The sequence below is a fragment of the Rhinopithecus roxellana genome, chromosome 4, assembly GCF_007565055.1.
Source record: "Rhinopithecus roxellana isolate Shanxi Qingling chromosome 4, ASM756505v1, whole genome shotgun sequence".
Classification (NCBI taxonomy): Eukaryota; Metazoa; Chordata; class Mammalia; order Primates; family Cercopithecidae; genus Rhinopithecus; species Rhinopithecus roxellana.
Genome location: NC_044552.1, coordinates 177,107,984 through 177,134,824, shown reverse-complemented (window position 1 = coordinate 177,134,824; position 26,841 = coordinate 177,107,984). Strand labels below are relative to the sequence as shown.

At 43.7% G+C, this 26,841-nt stretch overlaps 1 protein-coding gene across 1 annotated transcript in view; it reads left to right on the top strand.

Annotated features, from left to right (window-relative positions):
* Positions 1-26,841, top strand: part of AKAP12 (A-kinase anchoring protein 12) — a 123,167-nt gene that overhangs the window by 67,293 nt on the left and 29,033 nt on the right.

Below are 26,841 nucleotides of genomic sequence, written 5' to 3'. Positions count from 1 at the left end.
CAACTTTTTCTGCACATACCCCTCTTTGCTTAAACTATGATGTGCTGCACGTTTTATAGCTCTTGAGCCTAGAGATCCTCGAGGCATGGTTAGTGAAGAGTGATCATTTGGACACAGTATTGGGATCTGATTTTTACCCATATGGGGAGTGGGGAACCACATCTTAAGGTCAGAATTGAGCGCATATGGACCAGTAAGTCTTTTGTGAAAAGTGAAAGGCTGCATGTTGAAGAAGGACCTTTGTCTACTCTGAGTTCATTGTTTCATTTAATCATAAATAAAGGGATAACCCGTAACCGCTATCAAAGATATGTAAAATGATGATTCGGCATACGGTAAATTGATTCATGTAACATGAATAAGAGAGACAAATGAAGGGAAAAATCCTTTCACAGGAGATTCAACATCGCCTCACTTAGATGAGATTCTTCAAACATGTGGAACCTGTTTTTCTTCTTGTTTGATGCCCCCACAGAGCTGCTTCAAGCAGGGAGCTGCTTTTGAAGTTGGTGGGAATACTTATCTGTATATAGCACCACAGGCACAATATAAAGTTAGAAATATACACAGTCTCACGGGCGGAGTATTTGCATGACCTAGTGTGAGAGTTTCAAATAATTTTCACCCAAATGATTGGAATGGACCCAACTCAAATTCCCAAGTCCAACGCTTTGTCCTTCCCGTGTTAACTTTTGAGTCAAGTCAAGCACCAGCAACATGTGAGCTTACTATGGCCAAGTCCGTAAGGTTAAGACAAGGCAACTTGGTGACTACCAAATGAATTGTGCAAGGGATGAGAACTGCAGGGTTCAGGTGGAGCTGTCACTTGAGGTCAGAGGGGAGATTAGGAGGAGGCTGGATTTAGATGTGTCTAAACAAGGAATGCCAGCAAAAGTGAGGAGAATAATAACAGCCAACACTTTATGTGCTTTTATTATAGGGCCCAGAGAGGTGCCTTTTGTGTGTTACCACCTTTAATAGATACAGCAACCCTACGAAGTAGGTAATATTGTTCCCAAGAGGCAAATCCAGATCAGCAGATTCCAAAACCACTTAACCGCTGTGCGCTGACTGTGCAGGGCAGGTTCGGAGGCTGGTGTGTTGGAACAGCCTGGCCCCAGTTTTTATTGAAGGGTGTAGAATGAAAGCCCAGAAGGGAAACGGGGCCAGACAACAGGGCCCTGAAAGCAGAATGGAGTTTAGAAAGTATGTAGTGGACAACGTGTGATCACTGAACTGTGCCACCAAGGGGGTGCCGGAGGCTTCTTGTCTGACTTAGCTTATCTGTAGGATGGATAAGAGGAGGGAGGGATGGGGCAGGGACACACGTTTTTTTCATAGAATCCCGAATAGCCTGGAAATTCTTTTTTAATCTGCGGCATGTTTACTGGAGGTCTTAAGGTTATCTTCCCTTAGTCCAGTTGTGATTTCTTTTACATTTCAGCCACGTGGGTAAACACCGATTTTCACAGTGAGTGATTCAGTCTCTCCCCTGTGACTATTCCATCATCTCCCTGAGGTGACCCAGGCCTCTGACCATGGCCTCAGAGGTCTGAGCAAATATCAAATCCCCCATGCAGGAAGGGTGATGATTTTTATTTTTTATTTTTTGAGACGGAGTCTCACTCTGTCACCCAGGCTGGAGAGCAGTGGCTCGAGCTCGGCTTACTGCAACGTCTGCCTCCCCGCACCCTCCCCCTACCCCCGGCTCAAGTGATTCTCCTGCCTCAGTCTCCTGAGTAGCTGGGACGTGCCACCACACCTGGCTAATTTTTGTACTTTTAGTAGAAACAGTGTTTCACCATGTTGGCCAATCTGGTTTTGAACTCCTGACCTCAAGTGATATGCCCGCCTCAGCCTTCCAAAGCGGTGGGATTATAGGCGTGAGCCATCATGCCCCACTGTGGAAAAGTAGTAATTAATACACATTTTTTGTTTTTGCTGTTGTTTGTTTATTTTGAGACAGGGTCTTGCTCTATCACCCAGGCTAGAGTGCAGTGGCATGATTTTGGCTCACTGCAACCTCCGCCTCCCGGGTTCAAGCGATTCTCCTGCCTTAGCCTCCCAAGTGGCTGAGATTACAGGCATGCACCACCATGCCCGGCTAATGTTTGTATTTTTATTAGAGACAGGGTTTCACCATGTGGCCAGGCTGGTCTTGAACTCCTGACTGAAGGTGATCGCCCGCCTCAGCCTCCCAAAGTGTTGGGATTACAGGCGTGAACCACCGTGCCCGGCCACTCATGATTAGGTTTTATGGTTGCTTCCAGAAATCAGAATTCTACATGACAGTTTGCTGTAGTATAGACAAAGGCATAATTTGGCCTGTGACACTGACCTGTAGGATTTGGGACTCCTTTGTTTCTACCACTGTCCACTTAAATAAGAAGAGGGCTTACTCATTTTTGTCCCTGGGAGGATTAGTCCACAGTGGAATTTGGTCCTGCTGTAGATAAAATAGCAAGATCAACCGATGGGAGAAAATAATGAACAAGGACCATTCCTGCTGGAGGGTTTTTACTTTACAGCGGCAGACAGTATTTAGACAAAGCCAGAGGTGACATTATTTTCCCCATCTTGACTCACTTGCTCTAAAACTGGAAATACTGGTAATTCAGAACCAACCCTCCTCCTATAATGAAAACAGAATTCTGCTTCTTTGTAAACTTTCTTAAATGTTAGAAAGAAGGAACTGCATACTAAATATTGTTTAAACTGTACAGCAGGGTCCAATATATGTAGGTTTTGGGAGGGGGCTTGATTATGTCATTTGGCCTTCTATGAGAGCACACACAATGCGGCATGGACACAAACATTTATTTATAATGAAAATACACACAACTAATTACTTAGTCTTGGTGAGTGGTCCCTTTCTTCTGAGCTTTGGGATTTTCAGTTTATACAAACTGCTTATATAGAAATGCAGCTGGGCTTCCTCTGCCTAACTAAAAAGTGCTGTCATGTTGTGCTATTCCCAGGATTCCCAGAGACTGCACAAGTGCCATTAGTTTTGGGCAAATCTGCTTCTGCTGAAAAGATGGAAAAAAAAAAAAAAGAAAAACTCCCTTTCCCCAACCCAAATTATCAATCGTTTTATAGTCTATGGCTTGTATGGTCTTTTCTTTGTTAAAAACCCAAACAAGAGGCTGGGCGTGGTGGCTCATGCCTATAATCCCAGCACTTTGGGGGACCGAGGCGGGTGGGTCACCTCATGTCAGGAGGTTGAGACCAGCCTGGCCAACATGGTGAAACCCTGTCTCTACCAAAAATACAAAAAATCAGCCGGGCATGGTGGCAGATGCCTGTAATCCCAGCTACTCCGGAGGCTGAGGCAGGAGAATCGCCTGAACCTAGGAGGCAGACGGAGGGTGCAGTGAGCTGAGATCACGCCATTGCACTCCAGCCTAGGCAACAAGAACAAAACAAGAGTTTTGTTTAAAAAAAAAAAAAAAAAAAAAAACACTAAACAAGAATGATTTTTAAAGCATCGTATCTTGGGCTGAGGCCAATTTTTGATTTAAAACTTTTGCAGACTAGGTGTGGTGGCTCACGCCTGTAATCACAGCACTTTGGGAGGCCAAGGCAGGCAGATCACTTGGGTCCAGGATTTTGAGATCAGCCAGAGCAACATGGTGAAACCCTGTCTCTTTTTTCTTTTTCTTTTTTTTTTTTTTTTCAACTTTTGGAAATAAGAACAACTTTGAAAATTTAGACGTGAAATTCAATCTTAGTATCTGTTAGGCAGATGGTTTCTTTTCCCCCAAACAGTTGAGGAAAATCAATTACTCAAAAAACAATACTTTATTTATTTTAATAATAGCATATTTGATTTTGAAATAAAGTGTCTGCAAAACTCATTGCCATATACAAGGAATCCAGTGATTATCTCAGGTCTTCATACGTTTGAATTAATCACTTACAACGCTGTTATTTGTTTTCTTTTTGAGATTTGCCTCTCTGCAGAGTACATACAGCAAACATTTTAAAGCATGTGAAAACCACCTTTTCTCCAACCTTCACAGGTCACATTTGTTTCTGTGAGCAAACAAACAATGGCAGTCTCTTCCTTAGCTTTAGGATTTTTTTTTTTTTAAGAGGGCCTTGCTCTGTCGCCCAGGTTGGAGTGCAGTAGTGCAATCATGGTTTAATGCAGCCTCAAACTTCTGGACACATGTGATCCTTCTGCCTCAGCCTTCCCAGTAGCTAAGACTACAGGCATGTGCCACTGCACCAGACAATTTTTTAAAAATGCTTTTGTAGAAACAGGTTCTTGCCATGTTACCCAAGCTGGTCTCAAATTCTTGACTTCAAGCTTCCTCCTATGTCGGCCTCCCAAAGTCTTGGGATTACAGACATGAGCCACCACAGCCGGCCTTAAATAATTTTTCTTCACAGGGGCTTCACACCGTTTGCGTACCCTGAGTTGAGGATATTTACACCAGCAGCAACGGAGCAGGAAGCAGCTGGGTGCTCTGACCTTGGCATTTACCACTCTGGGGCCAGCTGCTTTAAAACTGTCAGCCAGTGACCAGATGAACCAGGCCTTGTTACGCTAATCAGAGAATGGTATAGAGGCAGCTCCTGGTGTCTGCACGTGGGCCACCACTGTGACACCAGCTGTGATCACACCCCCCACCCCCCGGGGAAAAATAAAAAACAAAAAGCCTCAAAATGCTGTCGCTTAAAGCAGAAGCCTTTGAGAGGGTATTTCTTAACGTTTTACAGGATTCCACTTTTCTACATCTGAGTATTTTCCCCCAGATATAGTAACAAATACAACACTATAGAGAATTTCATTTTTCTAATGGCGCTTAATGTCATGGTCTGCTTTTATTAAATTTGCCATTTGAATCCACCAGCTCCTGGTGTACAGTTCCTCTGGGAAACAGAAAGACTGAAAGGTTACCGCTAGATAATTCCAGCCCTCCCTACAGATCTTGTTACCTTACAGAAAATCCATTCTGAGTTAAAAGTCGTTCTTCCTTGCTTTGAACATTTAATAACTTTATCTGTATAGTAGGCACCCTAAGAGCTGCTCTGAGCCTCTTCAAAGATGACCCCCCCACCCCATACCTGTTTCTCTGCAAGAGGCTGCTTTCTGTGCCCAAAAGGATTATTTTTATGATTTGATTCCTTTTCTATTTCAGTTTTCAAATTGTGACATCACTGGTATCTTGCTAGATGTGCCTGTCACCCACTTTACAGCCCTCCACTCCTCCTTTCCTTTTCTCCACACCAGTTGTTAACATCTGGCATTTGACATCTGTCTCTCACCTTCACTTGGTCTAAAATACAAGAATCAAGCCCAGGTGTGGTGGCTTACAACTGTAATCCCAGCACTTTGGGAGGCCGAGGAGGGTGGATCACTTGAGTCCAGGAGTTCGAGACCAGCCTGGGAAGCATAGTAAGACCCTTGTCTCTACAAACATTTAAAAAAATTAGCTGGACGTGGTGGTGCACGCCTGTATTCCCAGCTACTTGGGAGGCTAAGGTGGGAGGATCGCTTGACTTGAGCCCAGGAGTTTGAGGCTGCAGTGAGTCGTGATTACACCACTGTATCAGCCTGGGCAACAGATTGAGACCCTGTCTCAAAAAATAAAATAAAATATAAGACTCATAAGGATGGCCGGGCGTGGTGGCTCACGCTTCTAATCCCAGCACTTTGGGAGGCCAAGGCGGGTGGATCATGAGGTCAGGAGATCGAGACAATCCTGGCTAACACAGTGAAACCCCATCTCTACTAAAAATACAAAAAAATTAGCTGGGCATGGTGGTGGACGCCTGTAGTCCCAGCTACTCAGGAGGCTGAAGCAGGAGAATCGCTTGAACCTGGGAGGTGGAGGTTTCTATGAGCTGAGATCGTACCACTGTACTCCTGCCTGGCCAACAAGAGGGAGACTCCATCTCAAAAAAAAAAGAATCATGAGAGCAGAGATTTCTTGGGATGGGGATTCGGAGGGTGGTCCACGGCAGGAGATGGGATGAGGGGGCCTGTTTTGTTCAGTGCTGAATCCTCTGAGCCTGAACCAGTAGCTGGAATAGAGGAAGTGCTCAGCAAATATTTGAATAAATGAAGACACAGTTTTCAGATGGAGTTCACGGTATTACATTTATAATCATCTAGGTGAGGAGGATTTGTTGGCTTTAACTCTGTATCAATTCATTTCCTGCTTAAAGACTGCGGCTTTGTATGTTTTATCCAAGGCTCTCTTTCCTTTGTTGCATCCGCACTTAAAAAGCCAGACCCTTTTCAGGACTGCACCATGCTGGGTTCTCACAGGTGCTTGCTGTTGGTTAGCCAGGTGTTGCCTGGCAACATGAAATCAGACCCTGACCTGCACGTGATGAGATGCAGATTCCTAGTAACACTATCAAACACAAGTGCCCAATAGACAAAGAGAGGGGTCCCCCTCGCACATACTTTGGTAATTCAAATACAACATTATTCATGACATTTTCTCAAGCTGTATCCTGTTTTGTAATGTTTTGAAGACTGGAGGGAACACACACAAAATAGGCCTTGAACTTAGGTAAAAGTACTATGCTATGCGATTTCTGGGAACTGGTTTTAATTCATTCTCCTGCTCTGCAGCAATTATTTTTAGTGTGGCTGCACTGAAATTACTTATGTCATTGACAGATTTCTGGTACAAATATTTCACTGCCTTCATCCTTAAAGAAACACACTTATTTTTCCGTAATCAGCAGTCAAGATGTTTTTCTCTGAACTATATTCAAGTCTGACAGTGCAGTGAACTTTTCTTTTTCCTTTTGACTTAACAAAAGGAGTGAGGAAGAAGGACAGCACGACTTCTGTTCACCCTTTCTCCCCTTCACACATCAACTAATTCCAGGGGGCTAGACACGGCTAGGAGTGCTTTAATTACTGTTTTTTGCGTGATCTTGGTTTGAGTACGTTTCTTTATCTCATTGCAAGTCAGTTTTCATCTATGAAATGAGCATCCCCACTCGTCTCCGAGATTCTGTGGCTAATATCAGTATTACTAGTTATCTGGGCATGAAAAAGAAAATAGTGGATTAGTTAATGAAGACACCCAAGTGACCTTAGGCAGGCAGCAATCCACTTGGTAATTCCATTATGCCTTTTTATAGAAATACTTTTATGGCTTTTCTAATTTTTTTTTTTTGAAGACAGAGTCTCCCTCTGTCACCCAGGCTGAAGTACAGTGGTGCAATCTCAGTTCACTGCAACCTCTGCCTCCTGGGTTCAAGCAATTCTCCTGCCTCAGGCTCCTGAGTAGCTGGAATTACAGGCACACACCACCATACCTGGCTAATTTTTGTATTTTAGTAGAGATGGGGTTTTGCCATGTTGACCATGGCTGGTCTCAAACTCCTAACCTCAAGTGATTTACCCACTTCAGCCTCCCAAGTGCTGGGATTACAGGCATGAGCCACCGCGCCTGGTCTCTAATCTGATCTTAAAAACCATTTTCTAGATTTGAAGTTTTAATTTAATTAAAAAGTTCAAGAAGGGAATTTTATTCAAGAATATCTTGAAACATAATCCTTTTGGTGTCAAAGAATAAGAAAATACCTTCACAAATGTAGCCACCAAACGCCATCCTCTCATCTTCCTGTATGTGTTCTGCTGAATGACTGGCAGGTCAGGACTGTGTAATAAGGATTGGTAATAGCCAGGGATTGGGGGAAGAAGTTGGTAAATGCTATAGCTGCTTGCCCTAAAGATTTTCAGTCAGCTTTGGAGATGTTACCTATAAATCTCTATTTTTTTTTTTTTTTTGAGACGGAGTCTCACTCTGTCACCCAGGCTGGAGTGCTGTGGCCGGATCTCAGCTCACTGCAAGCTCCACCTCCCGGGTTCACGCCATTCTCCTGCCTCAGCCTCCCGGGTAGCTGGGACTACAGGCGCCGCCACGTTGCCCGGCTAGTTTTTTGTAGTTTTTAGTAGAGACGGGGTTTCACCGTGTTAGCCAGGATGGTCTCGATCTCCTGACCTCGTGATCCGCCCGTCTCGGCCTCCCAAAGTGCTGGGATTACAGGCTTGAGCCACCGCGCCCGGCCTATAAATCTCTATTATTCAGAGGCCACTCAAGTCCACTTTCAAATTGGGTCCATGTTCTGTCCCATTTGAGAAGGAACCAGGCAAGTCAGCCTGTAGGCTTGCCCAAGTCGCAGTCTAAGAATTAGGCCCTTTTCTGCCGGGCACGGTGGCTCACACCTGTAATCCCAGCACTTTGGGAGGCTGAGGCAGGTGGCTCACAAGGTCAGGAGTTTGAGACCAGCCTGGGCAACATAGTGAAACCCCGTCTCTACTAAAAATACAAAAATTAGCCCAGCATGGTGGCACGCAGCTGGAGAATCACTGGAACCCGGTAGGCGAGGGTTGCAGTGAACCAAGATCACATCATTGCACTCCAGCCTGGGCAACAGAGTGAGACTCTGTCTCAAAAAAAGAAAAAAAGGATTTAGGCCCTTTTTCTTGAAGGGACTGAGGTGGTCCACAAGGAGTGGCTCTCTGTAATTAAGCCACTAATGGAAATATGCAATTATTTTAGCTATTGTCTTAGTCTGTTCAGGCTGCTATAACAAAATACCTTAGACCAGGTAATTTGTAAGCAACAGAAATTTATTTCTTACAGTTCTGGAGGCTGGGAAGTCCCAGATCAAGGCACCAGCAGAATCAGAGTCTTGTGAGGTCCCACTTTCTCTAGATGGTGCTACCTATGTGTCCTCATGTGGCAGAAGGGCAGAGGGAACAAACTCCCTTAAGCCTGGCACTATGAAGGCACTAATCCCATTCATGAGTGCTCCACCCCAAGGCTGATTGCCTCCCAAAGGCTCCACCCTCTAATACCATCACCTTGGTGATTAGGTTTCAACATACGAAATTTTTTTGTAGGGAGGGACACAAACATTCAGACTGGAGTGGCTGTTTTATTTATGGAATGAAAATCTTTTAGACATTTTCTCAAGGACTGATTCACCTTGAGAGTAAAACAGTTTCAGTGTCACCTAATTTATAGTAACTTTTATATGGTTAAGGCAATGATGCAGTCTAGAGCACAGTGTCCCTATATTATAGTGTATTGGTCTATTCTCACACTGCTGTGAAGAACTGCCCAAGACTGGGTAGTTTAAAAAGGAAAGAGGTTTATTTAACTCACAGTTCTGCAGGGCAAGGGAGGCCTCAGAAAACTTAAGAATAATGGTGGAAGGGGAAGCAAACACATCCTTCTTCACATGGCAGCAGGAAGGAGAAGTGGAGAGCAAAAGGGGGAAGAACCCCTTATAAAATCATCAGATCTCATGAGAACTCACTCACTGTCAAGAGAAAAGCATGAGGGTCACTTTTAATTAAATTTCCTCCCGCTGAGTTCCTCCCATTAAACATGGGGATTACGGGATTATGAGAACTACAGGTCAAGGTGAGATCTGGGTGGGGACACAAACTGTATCATAGAGAAAAGGATGCTTTGATAACGTCTAAAGATATATTCTCTGGGCTTAAAATTCAACAACTGTTTAGTCTGTTAATCAAGATTTATTCCTGCATATCATGCTTTGAATTGTTTTCAAATTGCTCTGTAGTTCAAGCGTCAGTACAGCCCGATATCAGGTAGTTTTCCCCCGACCTCTAGTGTTAACCAGTGCATGCATTAGTCATTCAGGTGAAAAGTGCTATGTGCTAGATTTAATCAGTCAAATGAACTGGTTGCTTTCATGTGTCTTAACATGGACATGCAATATTTAGACCATCCGCAAGCACAAGGTCATTATCCTCCTGTATTAATTTGCTAAGGTTGTCATGGTAAAATACTCGACTGGTGGTTCAAACAACAGAAATTTATTTTCTCACAGTTCTGGAGGCTGGAGGTCTGAGATCTTGGTGTTGCAGGTTTGGTTCCTCCTGAGGCCTCTCTTTTGCTTGCAGACGGCCACCTTCTCACTGTATCCTCACATGGTCTTTCCTCTGTGCATGTGCACATTCCTGGTCTCTTGGTGTGTCCAAGTTTCCTCTTATAAGGATGTCTATTCCTTTTTTTTGAGACACAGTCTTGCTCTGTCACCCAGGCTGTAGTGCAGTAGCATGATCTCGGCTTACTGCAACCTCCACCTCCTGGTTTCAAGTGATTCTCCTGTCTCTGCCTCCCGAGTAGCTGGAATTACAGGTGTGCACCACCACACCTGGCTAATTTTTGTATTTTTAGTAGAGACAGGATTCTACTCTTCACCATGTTGGCCAGGATGGTCTCGAACTCCTGACCTCAAGTTATCCACCCACCTTGGCCTCCCGAAGTGACCAGCCCGCCTCGGCGTCTCAAAGTGCTGGAATTACAGGCGTGAGCCACCGCACCTGGCCAGGACTCCTGCTCTTATTAGGGCCAGGCTAATGGCCTCATTTTAACTTAATCACTTCATGAAAGACCCTGTCTCCAAATGCAGTGACTTTCTGAAGTACTGGGAGTTAGGACTTCAAATGTGAATTTGAGGGGGACACAGTTCAGCTCATAACACCACCTCCATGATTGACCCACTTTGAAAGTCAGATTTGGGACCAGAGAAGTGTTAGTAGAAGGGAGCTTTGAGGCTCTCTGAACCAGGAGCCTACCCCTGTGCAGGAGGCTCTTCTGCTTAACCACTTGAAGGTTTGCAGAGTTTTCTCCATAAAAGGAAGCCATTTATTCCCCTGGAGCTAAAATATGCCTCCCTCCAACTGCTCTTCTCTGTTCCCAGGGCTGCCTTCTGGAACTACACAGAATAAACTCACCTCCTTTTTCCACATGGCAGCCCTCTAAGTATTTGAAAACATTTATCATGTCTTTTCTTTAATCTTTTCTCTAGGCAAAACATCTCCTGAGAAAATAACCTGTCTCACATTAAAAGAAAAACGCCAGGGCTTATATATATTTCAGATAGGAATGTGCTCGATGGAAGCTTGCCAAACATCACTGGGTTTCAATTGCAGTATCCCCACTTTTAAGAACAGTTTCTTTCTCAGACTCTTTAAAACATGAGAACAACTTAGTTTGCTTTAAGCCAAATATTATGTACTGAAAGAATTGACTGGAGGACATGAGTTATTGATACTGAAGTATGTGACTGCTGGTATAAGAGAGTCCCTTCCCTCAAGGATGTTGCAAAATGAGCTAAAGTCAAATAAAGTGAAGAAAGCATCAATATATGTTGACATGGATTTCTAACCCTGGAGTGATCAGTCACCCTTCTGGTACTTCACTCCACAAGATAATTAGCATACACCCTTACACAATGCGGTAGCTAGAGATTCGAGCAAGAGAATTCCTGCTTTCCAGATAACTGTTAGCTGTAAATCAAGTGGCAGATTCATAGTGTCCAACCAAATAATCAGGGAGCAGAGCCAGGGTCTGCTCCCAAGCAGCCTCCTGCTGAGCTCTGAGCCGCAAGCCCTGTGGTCTCACTGTGTAAGCTTAGCATTATGGACTGAAGGTTTGTGTCCACCCAGACGTACATGTCGAAATCCTAACTCTAAGGTGATGTGGTATTTGGAGGGAGAGCCTTTGCGAGGTACTTATGTCATGAGGGTGGGACCCTCATGAATGGGATTAGTGTCCTTATAAAAGGGGCCACTTCCCTTTCACCATGTGAGGTTACAGGGAGCAGTCTGCAGTCCAGAAGAATCTGGGATTACCAGATCCCAACCACACTGGCCTCCTGATCTCTGACTTTCAGCCTGCAGGATTGTGGGAAATAAAAGTGTTCGTTGTTTATGAGCCACCTGGTTTATATGGTGCTTTTACAGCAGCCCAAATGGACTAGGACAATGAACAAAAAGTGTGATGTCTTCCGCATGCTTGTCAAAATCTTGGTCCTAAATATTCCCCTAATCAAGTCCATTTCCGTTGAGTATGTTCAAATACCTTTGGATTCTGTGTCAGTGTCACCTTGATACATGTCTGTCCGTTGGAATCTGAGGCTGTTTTGAGTCTTCATCCCTTGTGTAGCTCATGGACTCCTTTTGGTCTTCAGTCTTCTGAATATCTTGTAATGAGGACTCTCCACGTGAATCTGTTTCCATTCAATGTGCTGGGTTCTTTAAGCTCTTTCAATCTAGAAACTCATGCACTTGGCTGGACGCAGTGACTCATGCCTGTAATTCCAGTGCTTTGGGAGACCAAGGTGGGAGGATCACTTGAGCCCAGGAGTTTGAGACTAGCCTGGGCAACACAGCAAGACCCCGTCTCTATAAAAAAATAAAAATAAAAGAAATTATCTAGGTGTGGTGGTGCATGGCTGTAGTTCCAGCTATCCAGACGCTCAGGCTCTGGAGAATCGCTTGAGTCCAGGAGGTTGAGGTTGCAATGAGTCTCACCATTTACACTCCAGCCTCGGTGACAGAGTGAGACCCTGTCTCTAAGAAAAGAAAAGAAAAACTCATGTACCTCATTTCTGGGAAAATTTTTCCCCCATTTCCCTCTTTGTTCTCTTTTTGGGATTACAATTGGTGCTTCCTATCTGTGGGTTCCTCTTTCATGGATTCTACCAACCCTCGATGGAAAACACAGGTTGATTCTATATCACTTATTGTTTAGGGAAAAAAATAAAAATAAAATGAAAAGTAAAAAAAAAAAAAAAAAAAAAAAAATTTAAGAAAAACCAGATTGAGTATCCCTAGTCTGAAAATCGAAAATCCCAAATGCTCCAAAAATCTGAAACATTTTAAGTGCCACCATGATACTTAAAGGAAATGCTCTTGGCAGCATTTTGGATTTTCAGATTGAGGATGCTCAGCCAGTGTGTATAATGCAAATATTCCAAAATCTGAAAAAATCCAAAATCCCAAACACTTCTGGTCCCAAGCAGGGGATACTCAACCTGTATCTGGGGGGAACATCCACAAAATTCCTAAAGGCAGAATTTGAATTTGCCAGTCTCCCAGTACCATGTTGAATCCACTTGAATGAAGTGATGTATAGGTGTTGCATTAGGCTTATTAATTCCAGCCAACAAGATGCTTATTTTATTACAATGCACTCCTGAGAAATTTACAATAAAGGGACTTTCTTATTTTTTATAGAATGTGTAAGATTGTTTTTAGCCACCCTCCCCATGAACCAATTTTCACCCCATTGAGGGCAATATCACCCTCATTTGAGAATACATGATTTAAGGTAAGCATAATAGCCAATATTCTTCTTCTAGAATATACTCAGAAGTGTTTACCTTTATTTGCACCTCAGAATAACACGACTACAGGTGTAATTTTTATTCTCCCATCAATTGAAGCCCAGAGGTTTAAATACTTCACACCTGGTCCTATAGCTAGCAGAAGGCCCAGAACTAGAAACTTTTCAGACCTTGAATCGTCTTTTAACTATACCAGAGACAGGTGTACAGAATTTTAAGATGAATAGAAGATACGGACCACACAGCACTCAGGAAAGAATCTGATTCCTATTCCTATGTATCTGAACAAATTTGGTAGTAGGGCAAGTTTTTTCTTATTTTGTTATTTTTATTATTATTATTATTTATTTATTTATTTATTTATTTTTTGAGACAGAGTCTCGCTCTGTCGCCCAGGCTGGAGCGCAGTGGCCGGATCTCAGCTCACTGCAAGCTCCGCCCCCCAGGTTTACGCCATTCTCCTGCCTCAGCCTCCCGAGTAGCTGGGACTACAGGCGCCCACCACCTCGCCCGGCTAGATTTTTGTTTTTTTTAGTAGAGACGGGGTTTCACCGTGTTAGCCAGGATGGTCTCGATCTCCTGACCTCGTGATCCGCCCGTCTCGGCCTCCCAAAGTGCTGGGATTACAGGTTTGAGCCACCGCGCCCGGCCTGTTATTTTTATTATTAACTAATTGATTAATTTTGAAATAGGGTCTCACTCTGTCGCTCAGGATGGTCTTGAACTCCTGGCCTCAAGCGATCCTCCTGCCTTGCCCCCTCAAATAGCTGGGACCACAGGTGCACACCACCATACCCAGTTATTTCATTATATTAAAGAATCACACTTTGATTTTCATCTGCTTTAAATTTGCTAATTGAGCTGTTTCAGTGATTGGAGAGTTTACGTTCATGATTTAGATCATCTGAATTTTTGATAGAAAACCAAAGATATTGCCCTGTTTCACCCTTCTGAGTTCAGGGCTGGGCCAGCGCTGGACCGGCATGTACAGTCCATGACTCTGTGGGTAATGTGTTTGACTTCCAGTCATAAAAGTAGCAAGGCTTTATTGTCGATTTGTAAAATATAAAAAAAATGGAGACAGAAATTGTCCCGAATTCCACCGTGGTTTCTTTGCTACTTTTATTTCTGAGCCTTACTTACTTACTTTTATCATCATCCTTAAATGTACAGGTATATATGCATTTTATTTATTTATTTATTTTATTATTTGTTGAGACAGGGTCTTCTTGCTCTGTCACCCAGGCTGGAGTGCAGTGGCATGATCTCGGCTCATTGCATTCTCCCCCTCCTGGGTTCAAGAGATTCTCCCGTCTCAGCCTCCTGAGTAGCTGGGATCACAGGTGCCTGCCACTACACCTGGCTAATTTTTATATTTTTAGTAGAGACGGGAGTTCCCCATGTTGGCCAGGCTGGTCTTGAACTCCTGACCTCAGGTGATCCACCCGCCTTGGCCTCCCAAAGTGCTGGGATTACAGGCATGAGCCACCACACCCCACTGTATATGCATTTTAAAAAGCAAAATTGGGTTTATATTGAATAGTTTATTTTCTGCTTTTTTCCTGAACAAGGAGGTTTATAGATCAATATAGGCATTTTTCAGGCCAGGTATGGTGGCTCACGCTTGTACTCCAAAAACTTTGGGAGTTCGAGGTAGGAAGATTGAGGCCAGGAGTTCAAGACCAGCCTGGACAATGTAGCGAGACCCAATCTTTCTTTAAAAAAAATTAAAAATCTATATATATAGGCATTTTTCTCATAATTAACTGCTTCAAACATGTTGTTTTTGCCATAAATTCTTCTGAAAAGGTAAGTATACTGTTTCCTTACTGTTAGAACACTTACTCTAAATGTTATACATTCTAAGCTGTAAACATACTCACGCATAAATCTATACCTTTTCATTTGGTCTATTTCATAGAATTGCCTAGGTAAAGAAATAAATGAATGTGGACTTAATAAGGAGAGAAATAATATTTATTCTACATCACTTTTATTATTTGAGTTTTTAATGTTTATTTTCCCCTTGCTTTTTAAAGTGATTTTAAAATTCTCCTTTAGTGTTTCTGTTGTATCATAACAATTCCTTTGAGGAACTATTCTTCAGAGTATTTATCTTGGATTTGGAATAGCAATAACCATGTCTATACAAATATGTCCAGTTCAACTGGACCATAACACTCAATTAGCTGATATTTATCTATGTGCATAGCATGCAACAGAGACCTGAAAATACGCTGAGTCCAGGAGAGACTGCCCATCCTGTAGATAACCTGACAGTGTCATTCAGATTCGGGGTGTGTATAGATAGATAGATACAGACAGATATCTATCTATCTGTCTATCTAGTCATCTATCTACACCTATCTAGATATAGATAGATATCTAGATAGATAAATATATCTCCTCTTTTACAGTTATCCAATTTGGAGCTGTATTTCACTCAACTTTAAATTATCTTGGAGCATTTCAAAGGAATAACAGGAAGTGAGGGCGATCTGGCTGCGACATTTGTCACCCCACTGATGGCCAGGGTTGACTCGGCTGATCTGGCTGGCTAGGCATGTGTCCCCTTCCTCCCTCACTGCTCCACGTGTGTCCCTTCCGAAGCTGTGCATTTGGTTGAAGAGGACGACCATCCCCGATAGAGGAGGACCAGTCTTTGGTCAAGGGTATACAGGTAGCTGCGCTCCCCTGCTAGAACCTCCAAACATGCGCTAAAGGTCCATTTAAAGGAATAACAAGGGCATCGATTCTCCCTTCTATTTCATCTGTCCTTTTCCAGCAAGAAGAAAAGAGACCCTACTGGTTTTTGGCTTCTTTTCCCCCAAGGGTGATGCCAGGTTAAAGAGAAAATGAGAGGAGAGGAGGCCAGGGAGGGAGGGTTGAATTTGGTGTGCAAGTCCTTTCTTCCATTCCGTGACACTTATATTTGGGTTAAATACCTAAGCATCCTTCAAGGAAGTTGGAGAGCCTAATATTGGTTTTAATTCTGGGTGTAGTGGTCCCAGTCCCCTCCTTTTCAGGAAAAAAGAGGAAAGTAGCCTGCTTTATTGCAGCCATCTGTCTGCTGGTCCTGCCTCCAGACTGCCCACTCTGAGGCCTCTCGCGTTCTCTTCCTGTGTCACTGCTTTGATTTTTGTTTTTGTTTTTTATAGAGATGGGGTCTTGCTGTGTTGCCCAGGCTGGTCTCAAACTCCTGGCCTCAAGTGATCCTCCCATCTCGGCCTCCTGAAGTGCTGGGATTACAGGCATGAGCCACCTCGCCCGGCCTGTGTCACTACTTTGTGCTGCCACACTGGACCGCTGCTTCCATGTTTTAATCCTCTCCACATGTGGCTTCTGCTGCCCCTTTCCCCCTCATTGCCTCTAATCCCTGTCCATTCTCAGCACCCTTTTTTCAGATCCTCTTCCTCAGGGTTCCAGGCCATTCTTATTTCATGGACATCACTCCGTTCGGGTGATCCCACAGATTCACATTCATCTTGTGGGCACTGTAACTTTGGACTCCTCCCTCACCTTCATCACTACTGCATCCATCTGTTTTGTTCCTTCAGTCTCTTCCTCCTGTCATCACAGCCCGGTTGCCTTTTCTAAATTGCAGTAAATTCAGTGCCACCATCCCCTGCCTCAAGCCTCCAGTGGTTCCCTATAGTCTTCAGAACCAGCAGCACAAAGTTGTTTTTTAAAGAAACAAACCAGCTTTTGTGAGCTATAATTCACATACTATGCAGCTGACCCCTTTAAAGTACACAGTTCAGTGGTTTTTGCTCTATTCACAGAGCTGTATAACCATCCCCACGGTCAACTGTGGGACATGATCTTCCCTCCCCTCCCCCCCCATCCCCTCCCCTCCCCTCCCTTCCCTTCCCTTCCTTTCCCTTCCCTTCCGTCTTTCTTTTTGGGGAGTCTTGCTCTGTTGCCCAGACTGGAGTGCAATGGCGTGATCTCGGCTTACTGCAGCCTCCGCCTCCTGGGTTCCAGTGATTCTCATGCCTCAGCCTCCTGAGTAGCTAGGATTACAGGCATGTGCCACCATGCCTGGCTAATTTTTTTGTGTTTTTAGTAGAGGTAGGGTTTCACTCTGTTAGCCAGGATTGTCTCGATCTCCTGACCTCATGATCCACCTGTCTCAGCCTCCCAAAATGTTGGGATTATAGGCATGAGCCCAGCCGGGACATTTTCATTACCTCATAAAGAAACCCCATCCTGCTTAGCTGTCACTCCCTCTCCCGCCAAAACCCCCAGTCCTCAGTAACCACTAGCTACTTTATGTCTATAGATTTGCCTCTTGTAGATATTTCAAGTAAATGGAATTAAACAATGTGTGCTCTTTGGTGACTAGCTTCTTTCACTTAAAAGTTTTTTCAATGTTATCTATGTTATGGCATGTTTCAGTACTTCATTTATTTTTATTATTAACCCATTTCCATTAGATAAGCTAAATTTTATTTATCTCTGCATGAGTTGATATTTAGGTAGCTTCCACTTTTTGTTACTAGGAATATTATACTGTAATGAACATTGATGGACAAGTTTTTGTGTGGGTTTATATTTTCATTGCTCTTGGGTATATGTCTAGGAGAATTGCTGGGTCATATAATAAATCTGTGTTTAACATTTTGAGGAACTACCAACCTATTTTCCAAAGCAGCTGTACCATTTCCAATTTCTCCATTCCTTGTTATTGTGGTCTTCCTTGCCCCCTGCCACCTGCCCCTGTTTTGTAAACCAGGCACATCAGCTTTATGTTGTTGTCTTTTTTTTTTTTTTTCTTGAGACAGTCTTACTTTGTCGCCCAGGCTGGAATGCAGTGGTTCAATATCATCTTACTGCAACTTCCGCCCCTCTGGGTTCAAGCAGTTCTTGTGCCTCAGCCTCCTGAGTAGCTGAGATTACAGGCTCCTGCCACCATGCCCAGCTAATTTTTATATTTTTAGTAGAGATGGGATTTCACCATATTGGCCAGGCAGGTCTCGAACTCCTGACCTCAGGTGATCCACCCACTGTGGCCTCCCAAAGTGCTAAGATTGTAGGCGTGAACCACCACACCCAACCTGTTGTCTTTTTTCTTTTTTATTAAGGTCACCCTAGTGGGTGTGAGGTGGTTTTGATTTGCATTTTTCTAAGGGCTAATAACGTTGGACATATTTTCATGTGCTCATTGGTTGTTTGTATATTTCGTTTAGAGAAATGGCTACTCAGATTCTTTGCTCACTTTTAATGGATAATTTGTTACAAAGTCCTTAACCTGTCATTCAAAACCCTTTATAGATATTTTTAGTTTAATCTCCAGTATTGTCTTCCCCCCAACCCCCCAACCCCCGGACCTCCCCAAGTAAACTTCGAACCTCAAAGCTGTAAGGAACCCACTCATGATTGCCCAAAGGTCCAGCTCTCGGTATCTCTGCCCATGCTTGTCTCTCCCTATGGACCACCTTCCTTTGTGCCCCAGGCGGGGAGTGTCCCCTCATCCCTTCAGAGACCCAAGGCTACCTCAGAGGTGAGCCAAACTGGAGCTGCCCACTCCCACCACTAACTGGGCGTGTCCACCACCCACTTCCTGCCACTGGGCGTGTCCACCACCCACGACCGAGCTCCCCGAGGCCAGGGACAGTATCTAATGAGATCTCTGGGTGTTTCACTTAATAAATACAGAGCAACAACTTGGTAAATATTTGTTGAATTAACCGTTCAGATTTGGGAAAACACGCTTTCTATCATCCACCTATGTATTACACAGCGAAACTATATAATTCTTATTATAATTCTTATTATAATTCCTGTAATTCTCACTTTGGTTGGTGATGTCTTCCTCTAAAAATCCTGATTTAACAAAAACAGAGAATGAAAATGATAAAAGAAAGTCTCCTGCATTGGACAGTGACCTTAGGTGTCATCTTTACTCCTGCTTTTATCCTGATTGATGACTTTTCTGTAAATGCAGACACACAGAGGCTTGATTGGCAGCTGTGCCATGCACCCTGTCCTTGATCATTCTTAGAGGTAGAGATCAAAGGAGACCCATTGGCTGAGAGAGTCTACAACTTGCCACATGATCTATTGCTCTGCCTTGTGATTTTAATTGCCTCTTTAAGAATATCAAATCAGGCCAGACGCAGTGGCTCATGCCTGTAATCCCAGCACTTTGGGAGGCTGAGGTGGGTGGATCACCTGAAGTCAGGAGTTCAAGACCAGCCTGGCCAACACAGTGAAACCCCATCTCTACTAAAAATATAAAAATTAGCAGGGCACGGTGGCAGGCGCCTGTAATCCCAGCTACTCAGGAGGCTGAGGCAGGAGAATTGCTTGAAGCCAGGAGGCAGAGGTTGCAGTGAACTGAGATTATGTCATTGCACTCCAGCCTGGGTGACAAGAGCAAGACATCATCTCAAAAAAAAAAGAAGAAAAAAAAAAAAGAATATCAAATCAGATGCGTTAGCATCTTCATGAACGTCAAAAAAAGAAATGTTTCAGTGCCAAAACTGAACAGCAGTACAGTGACCTTTGGAAATGTTGTTTAGGGTATTAAATGTGTAACTAGTGACATTTTGTGTGTTTTTATTTTTCTTCCTACCCAGCTCAGTGGAATAGCTACTGCTTGCCCTATTGTTAGAATTTGGACTGATAGAAAGGAGAGGAGCTGGAGAGATTCATTCTGCTCTGCAAGGGCAGACTCGATTTCAGAAGTGGCACCAGATGATAGCCCTGTGTTGTCTCCAACCGCTGGTGCTGAGAAATGATGCAGAACCAAACCCTGAGATCCCAGATCGCCCACGACTCCTGGGACATCTCTGGGGAAGGGACTTACTAATGTAGACCCCTGATACAACATCCCAAGACGTCTTTATCCATGATTTGCGCAGCCAGGACATTCCGGGGCTGGGATTGGGAGGAGAGGAATGGCCAAGCTTCCCTGCCCCCTTGGTTCTGTGGACTCCAGAGGGATGTTCAGTACTAGCAGCATTTCACATACACCAGACTCATTATTACAATTGGAGCAATTTGTGAACTAGAGTTGAGACTTCTCTGAGAAGATAAAAGGTTGGGAAGCTGCTCAGTGGCTCGGTCTGGGAGTCAGCTTCCAGGCAATATCTTACTGAGTCAGGACAAGGCGTATCACTCCCTGTTCCCGCCAGGCCGGGTATTTGCCAGCATATGAAACGGAAGCCAGGTTTTTGGAGAGGCTGAAGCTGATTTTTTAAACAAGGTCCAGTTACCAGCAAGGAAGCGGCCTTCACGCTGCTTACTCTGGGCCTGAGTGTGGTGCATCGCGCCCCCTGGTGCCCAAAAGGCGCAACTACGTGCCATGCCAGACAGCTCTCCTGGACTTCCATTTTTCCTCGCCCACCTTCCTCTTTGCTGTGCCCACTGTGGTCCACGCCGAGGCTCCCCTCCCTCCTCCCTGCCCCAAGCAGTAATGAACAAGATCTTCATTCTCTGAAGAGAAGTGCAATAGTAAAACTTTCCTTTTTGTTTGCGTAGGGGAAGAGCTGGTGTTAATGGGGTCAGGCAGGCAAGGCATGAAATAAGGAAAGGATGAAAGAAGGGAACAAACCCAGGGGACCTAAAGGACCTACCCTAACAAAAAATTGGCGTACAAAAAAAAGTGTATTAAAATTGTGAGACTACACCAACTCATTCGTCACTTATGTCTTTACAAAGAACAAACCTGAAGCTTCAATGAGAAAGAATTGAAGTGTTCTAGGGCTGCCTGAAATCTTCGGAACTTTTAACACAGGCTTTGAATTCCGAGGTGTGTGCTTGCATGTTAGAGATGTGATCGTGTCTAAAAATTGGAACATGGCATAGTTTGATCTAAAAGATGAGCTAACTTCTGCCATTTAGAAAAAGACCTCATGCTCAAGTCTGCTTTTGAAACGTTGCCTTGGTCAAGTGTTGAAGATAGCACTTGTTAGAAGGAACAAGTTCACTTCTAACAGCCCTTCTCAAAGAAAGAGTTCAGGAAACAGCCCTACTGAGAGTTGCCAATCCTCAGATCAGTGCAACGTGTGTGTATGTGTAAGACACAGATGGTGAAAATATAAAATGCTACAGATGCCAAGAAGGGAGGTGTTTTGCACCACACCAATCTTTAAACAAACAGAAGGATTCAGAATGCAGTCTTTAAAATGGAGGGAGAATTTAATGTCTGTGTGGCTATTTCCTTGAAATGATTTAAAAAGCTGAGATACAGAAGTATTAGTAAATCGGTGCCAGGAATGAGGTAACCGTTTAGATCCAATGCTGCCGCTCCAGGATCGTACTCATGTCCAGCACCCTTTAAACCCTCCCGGGACTCTGCAGAGCCCGCTGACTACTCACAGAGCCCAGCTCGGGGGAGGGCTTTAAGGTGAAGCACGTGACCCCCTGCTTGCGCAGCCCGGGCCGGGAAGTTTGCGCTCCCGAAGTCATGGAGCGCAGCAAGGGAGGGGCCAGCGCCAGCCCGCGTGTGGGTGGCTGGGTGGGGGCGTGGGTGGGGGTCCGCCTATAATTATCTGGGGAAATGCATCCGCGCTCGGCTTTTCGCTGCGGCAGCTCCGAGGGCACCTCCTGTTCTCCCTGATCCTCCGGGAGTGGCTGGGCGCTCAGTCCGCTCTGATCCCACCGAGACCACCCGGGATTGGCAGGAAGGAGACGAGGCGTCTGCTGGGGAGGGCAGGGACCCGCTAAGCTGATCTCCTGTACAGTAGTGCTACTTAAAATATGCTGGGGACCATCACCATCACAGGTAAGGCACAGGTCAGGTCGCTTTTGTCCTTCCCGGACGGCAGGCACGGGGCAAGAAAAGGGCTTTCTTGCGTCGAATGAGCGTTTGGTGGGGAGCCCGGGAGGTCAGTGGCTGGACCGTTATTGGCATTTATTTCTTTCCGTGTGCTGAGTTTTTCATCAGAAGAACATTCTCTCTTGGGCTCAGCAAGAATCAAACAACCTCAGCTTTTCGTTTTTGGCTGAGCTGGACTCTTCTTGGCTGTGCCTATGGGAGACTTTTAGTATATTTTGTTCGGGGTTGTACCTTTCCCTTAAGGAGACAGGGATGTGGAGAGGAACAGCAGCAGCCGACTGAATAGAAATATGTCAGATGTATGTGAATTTGAAAATAAGTTGTGAAAGCTTAATCTCTTGCCGTAGTCGTAGACCAAATACATTCCTCTTCTGGGCAAATTCAAGTGTTTGCATTTTGGCTTGTTTATTAGGAACTTTGAATAAAGGTACACTTGGTGGTTTAGGGGACTAACATTTAAGCTCTGCTTTAAGTGGTGGTTTTAATAAAGCCATGGGTATTATAAAATTGGTGGCTAGGAAGCAACACTATTTAAGCAACAAATAGTATTTGAAAAGTATGTTTCTTTAGCTTACTTTCTAGGAATCGGGTCATATGAATTACAATATTGAATGCCTACTTCTAGCAAATAATTTATATGCATGAAACTTTTAGAATGCCCTTACGGTCCTCTAACTTGACTTTTGATAGTCTTATGCCATTGTACTGTGGCCTCACTTGCTTATTTTCTCTTCCTCTCATCAAGAAAATTAAACTTCATTTGCGAATTTAACTTTATAGGAACAGCACTTCTTTAAATATTTGAGATCACTGCTGCCAAATCTACTTTTGTTTTTATTTTTGTTTTTGTTTTGAGATGGAGTCTTGCTCTTTCGCCATAATGGAGTGCAGTGGCTCGATCTCGGCTCACTGCAACCTCTGCCTCCCAGGTTCAAGCGATTCTCCTGCCTCAGCCTCCCGAGTAGCTGGGGTTACAGGCACACGCCACCAAGCCCAGCTAATTTTGTGTTTTTAGTAGAACCAGGGTTTCACCAAGTTGGCCAGGATGGTCTCGATCTCTTGACCTCGTGATCTGCCTGCCTCAGTCTCCCAAAGTGCTGGGATTATAGGCGTGAGCCACTGCACCTGGCCTACATGTTTTTTTTTTTTTTTTTAAAGCAACTATAGAATTTCTAGGACTTAAAATTTTCTCAGTGCAACTGCTCCTGCAAAGCCATGCGCTCCTGTGTAATTTAAAAGAATGTGAAAGTTCAGCAATACTAAAATTATCTCTCACTTCCTATAGATTAGCTTGTTTACTTTGAGATTTCCTTAAGATTCGCCCCCCAAGTTGACTTGGCTAACCTTTCTACCATTTACCCGACTTGAAAGTTTATGTTGTATCTCGAAACTATTAGTAAATAGACTGTACAAAATGAAAAAATTTAAAACACGAAAATCTCCATTTTTTTTCCCGCGATCATTAATTTTTGTATGAATGGAATATGCAAATGTGTATTGTAGGGAGTCACAGCTCGGGACGGTGCTTCCGAGATCATGACTTTTTTCTGAGTATTTTTTGGGTACAGTGTGATTTTTATTGTATTAACCATTCAGTTAGTCGCATACTGAGATTCCTATGGTAAAAGAAGGTGGTCTAAAGTTTGAGCAGTCATTAAAGGTTAATAAACTTGGAACACTTGAGGGGGCCTTTAATAGTTGGCTCAGATAACCCCAATGGAATGTTAAATGAATGGAAATAGTGGGAAGGACTAATTTTTAAGACAAAATCAGGTAATTGACTCTATTGCTTTCTGAATTTACTTTTCTTACAATGTGGGTGTGGAGGATGTGGCAAAATTTTGCACTTTTTCCTGGTAATAAGACAGTGCAGAGAAAATCTTCACTCCAAAAATTTAACAGCAAGAAATCTTATGTAGTGGAAGAAGTAAAAATGAAAGGGAGTTTCAGCTGTCATTTGTTTTTTCCTCCGCAAGTTATTCTGATGGAGAAGATTCATAATCATCGTCTTTAAATAGTTGTTCAGAATCTTGAAAAGCCATGAGGGATTTAAAAATTGACAGTAAGGTGGCCGGGCGTGGTGGTTTACGCCTGTAATCCCAGCACTTTGGGAGGCTGAGGCGGGAGGATCATGAGGTCAGGAGTACGAGACTAGCCTGACCATCATGGTGAAACCTTGTCTCTACTAAAAATACAAAAATTAACCTGGCATGGTGGTGTGCACCTGTGATCCCAGCTGCTCAGGAGGCTGAGGCAGAGAGAATTGCTTGAACCCGGGAGGCAGAGGTTGCAGTGAGCTGAGATTGTGCCACTGCCCTGCAGCCAGGTTAACAGAGCGAGACTCCGCCTCAAAAAAAAAAAAAAAAAAATTGACAGTATGGTTTAGTGCAATCTTAAAGGTCTCTTGCATCTTTGGGATTACTCACTTAAATACGATAGAAGGTTATTGTAGTTCTGTTTAGTACTATGTTATTTTAGGAGGTGTGTTTAAATTTTACAATTTATTAACAGGACTGATGGCATTTTGTAGGAACTACTTAGGAATGAGTTTGCATTTCTGAAAGTAAGGAAAAGCTATCACTTAATACTATTATCCCCTCCCCACACACACAACCCAGTTTACACAAACCACTAAAATGAATGCAGTGGAAACTGAATTATGAAATGATTGCTTATTCACATTAGATACTGTTGCCATTCTTGGGGTCTCTTTCTCTCACATCTCATTTGCAATAAGTTAGCTTAGAAACAAGGGATAAGTTATGTGACACGATGATCATCCCCTTCCCCACTCAACTGTAAATGGCATGCCAGCAAAAAAATGCCTTTTTTTTTTTTTTTTTTTGAGATGAAGTCTCACTCTGTCACCCAGGCTGGAGTGCAGTGGCGCGATCTCAGCTCACTGCAACCTCCACCTCCCAGGTTCAAGCAATTCTGCCTGCCTCAGCCTGCCGAGTAGCTGGGATTACAGGCGCACACCACCACGCCCCACTAATGTTTGTATTTTTAGTTGAGACGAGGTTTCGCCATGTTGGCCAGGCTGGTCTTGAACTCCTGACTTCAGGTGATCCACCCTACCTCAGCCTCCCAAAATGCTGGGATTGCAAGTGTGAGCCACCACGCCCGGCCAAAAAAAAATGCTTTTTAAATTAAGCAAGTACCTTTTCTATTTTCTCTAAGTCACCCACATTACTGACACTGATAATACTGATATATTGCAAACTGTCAAGTATCATGAGAAATAGGGACATTATTCTTTAAAGTAGAAACTGGGGAAGAATCAACATTCATGTTAGTTCTAGGTTATTTATAATGCACTTCCCGATGCAAATAATTTTTACGAGAGAAAAAAATACCTTGCACATGGGTGTTTCCCATCTGCTATGGAGACAGATTCCTTGTCAAGAGACTTTGGAGACACGAAATTGATACTTTCACAACTGCTAGATTAATAACTACCACTTCCTGAGCGCCTAGTCTGGCAGGTGTTGTTCAGCACTTTGTGGACATTATCATGTATTCCTCACAATAATCCTGCAAAAAGTGGTTCTGTAACCCCGTTTCTATCGCGAAAGCAAGTTTCTCATGATTTGATAATTACCCAGGGTTTCACAGCTATTAAGAGCATAACTGTAGAGTACCTTGCAAAAGACCTCGTTCGCGCTGTGAAGATGCTAATACTTGTGTTAGTGACGTCCACATTCTTACATGCCCGCTCAGATGTTTAAGGGATCATGAAACATCAATATAAAAACCAGGGATTGGGGCTGGACACTGTGGTTTATGCCTGTAATCCTAGCACTTTGGGAGGGCAAGGCAGGCGGATCGCTTGAGTCCAGGAGTTCGAGACCAGCATGGTCAACATAGGGGAGACCTCCTCTCTAAAAAAAATCAAAAATTTAGCTGGGCAATGTGGCCCGTGCCTGTAGTCCCAGTTACTTAGGAAGCTGAGGTAGGAGGATCACTTGTGCCACTGTATTCCAGCCTGAGCAACAGAGCAAGACCCTGTCCCCACCCCACCCCCCCAAAAAACACCAGGTCCAATGATGATGTCATCTATATACTTCTGTATGGGATTTTTGCTTCTATGAATTTGAATGTGTCTCCACTTGGAGGTTTTCTGGTTAATGAGCTTTAGAACAAGGGAAGTTGGGTGTGTAGCATATAAGGGATGGACTTAGAATGCAGAGAATTCCTGGAAAAATTCCAGGACAATGCTACAAATCTTGGGGGAAAGATAACTCGTTCCAGATGTCACTGTAAGCCGTCCTGTGTGCCTGGGGATGGGGAGCGCTGGTGAGACTAAGCCTGAAAAATGAACATGTCATTTCTGCAATATCGTACTTCTTTTTCTCAACAAAAAATGATGGTGGTGGTGTCACTGAAAGCTGATAGCTAAGGTTTGGATAAAAACAGTAACATTTTGTAATATATAATCAACATATTCCTTTTTTTTTTTCTTCTTTTAAGCCTCTAAAGTAAAAGAAAACAATGTATAATTTCTCTCTTAGTCGCTAAGTATTTGGAAAAGCGAGAAAAGAAAGACGATGCTCCAGGTTTTGAACACATGGGCCGTCTCTACATTATATGGAGCTTGGGGACAGGGAGCGCATAGCCAGCAGGGACCACTGTAGCTTAGCCCTTCTTGGGATCATGGAGCCTTTGCAGCTTTGGGGACGGGGAGATTATGGATATTTTCTAAAGGAAAATGTGTATTTGCACATATACATTATAGACCTGGACATTGATTTGATAAACTGGGATTCACAGACCATTTATCTGGAGACAAACCTGGGTTAATAGCAGGTAACACCTCAGTGTAAAACACTTCAGTAATTCTTGGCCAAAGTGAGATTTTTGTACATGAAATGATTTCAAGTTTTGGTTTCTTACTACATCACTAAAGA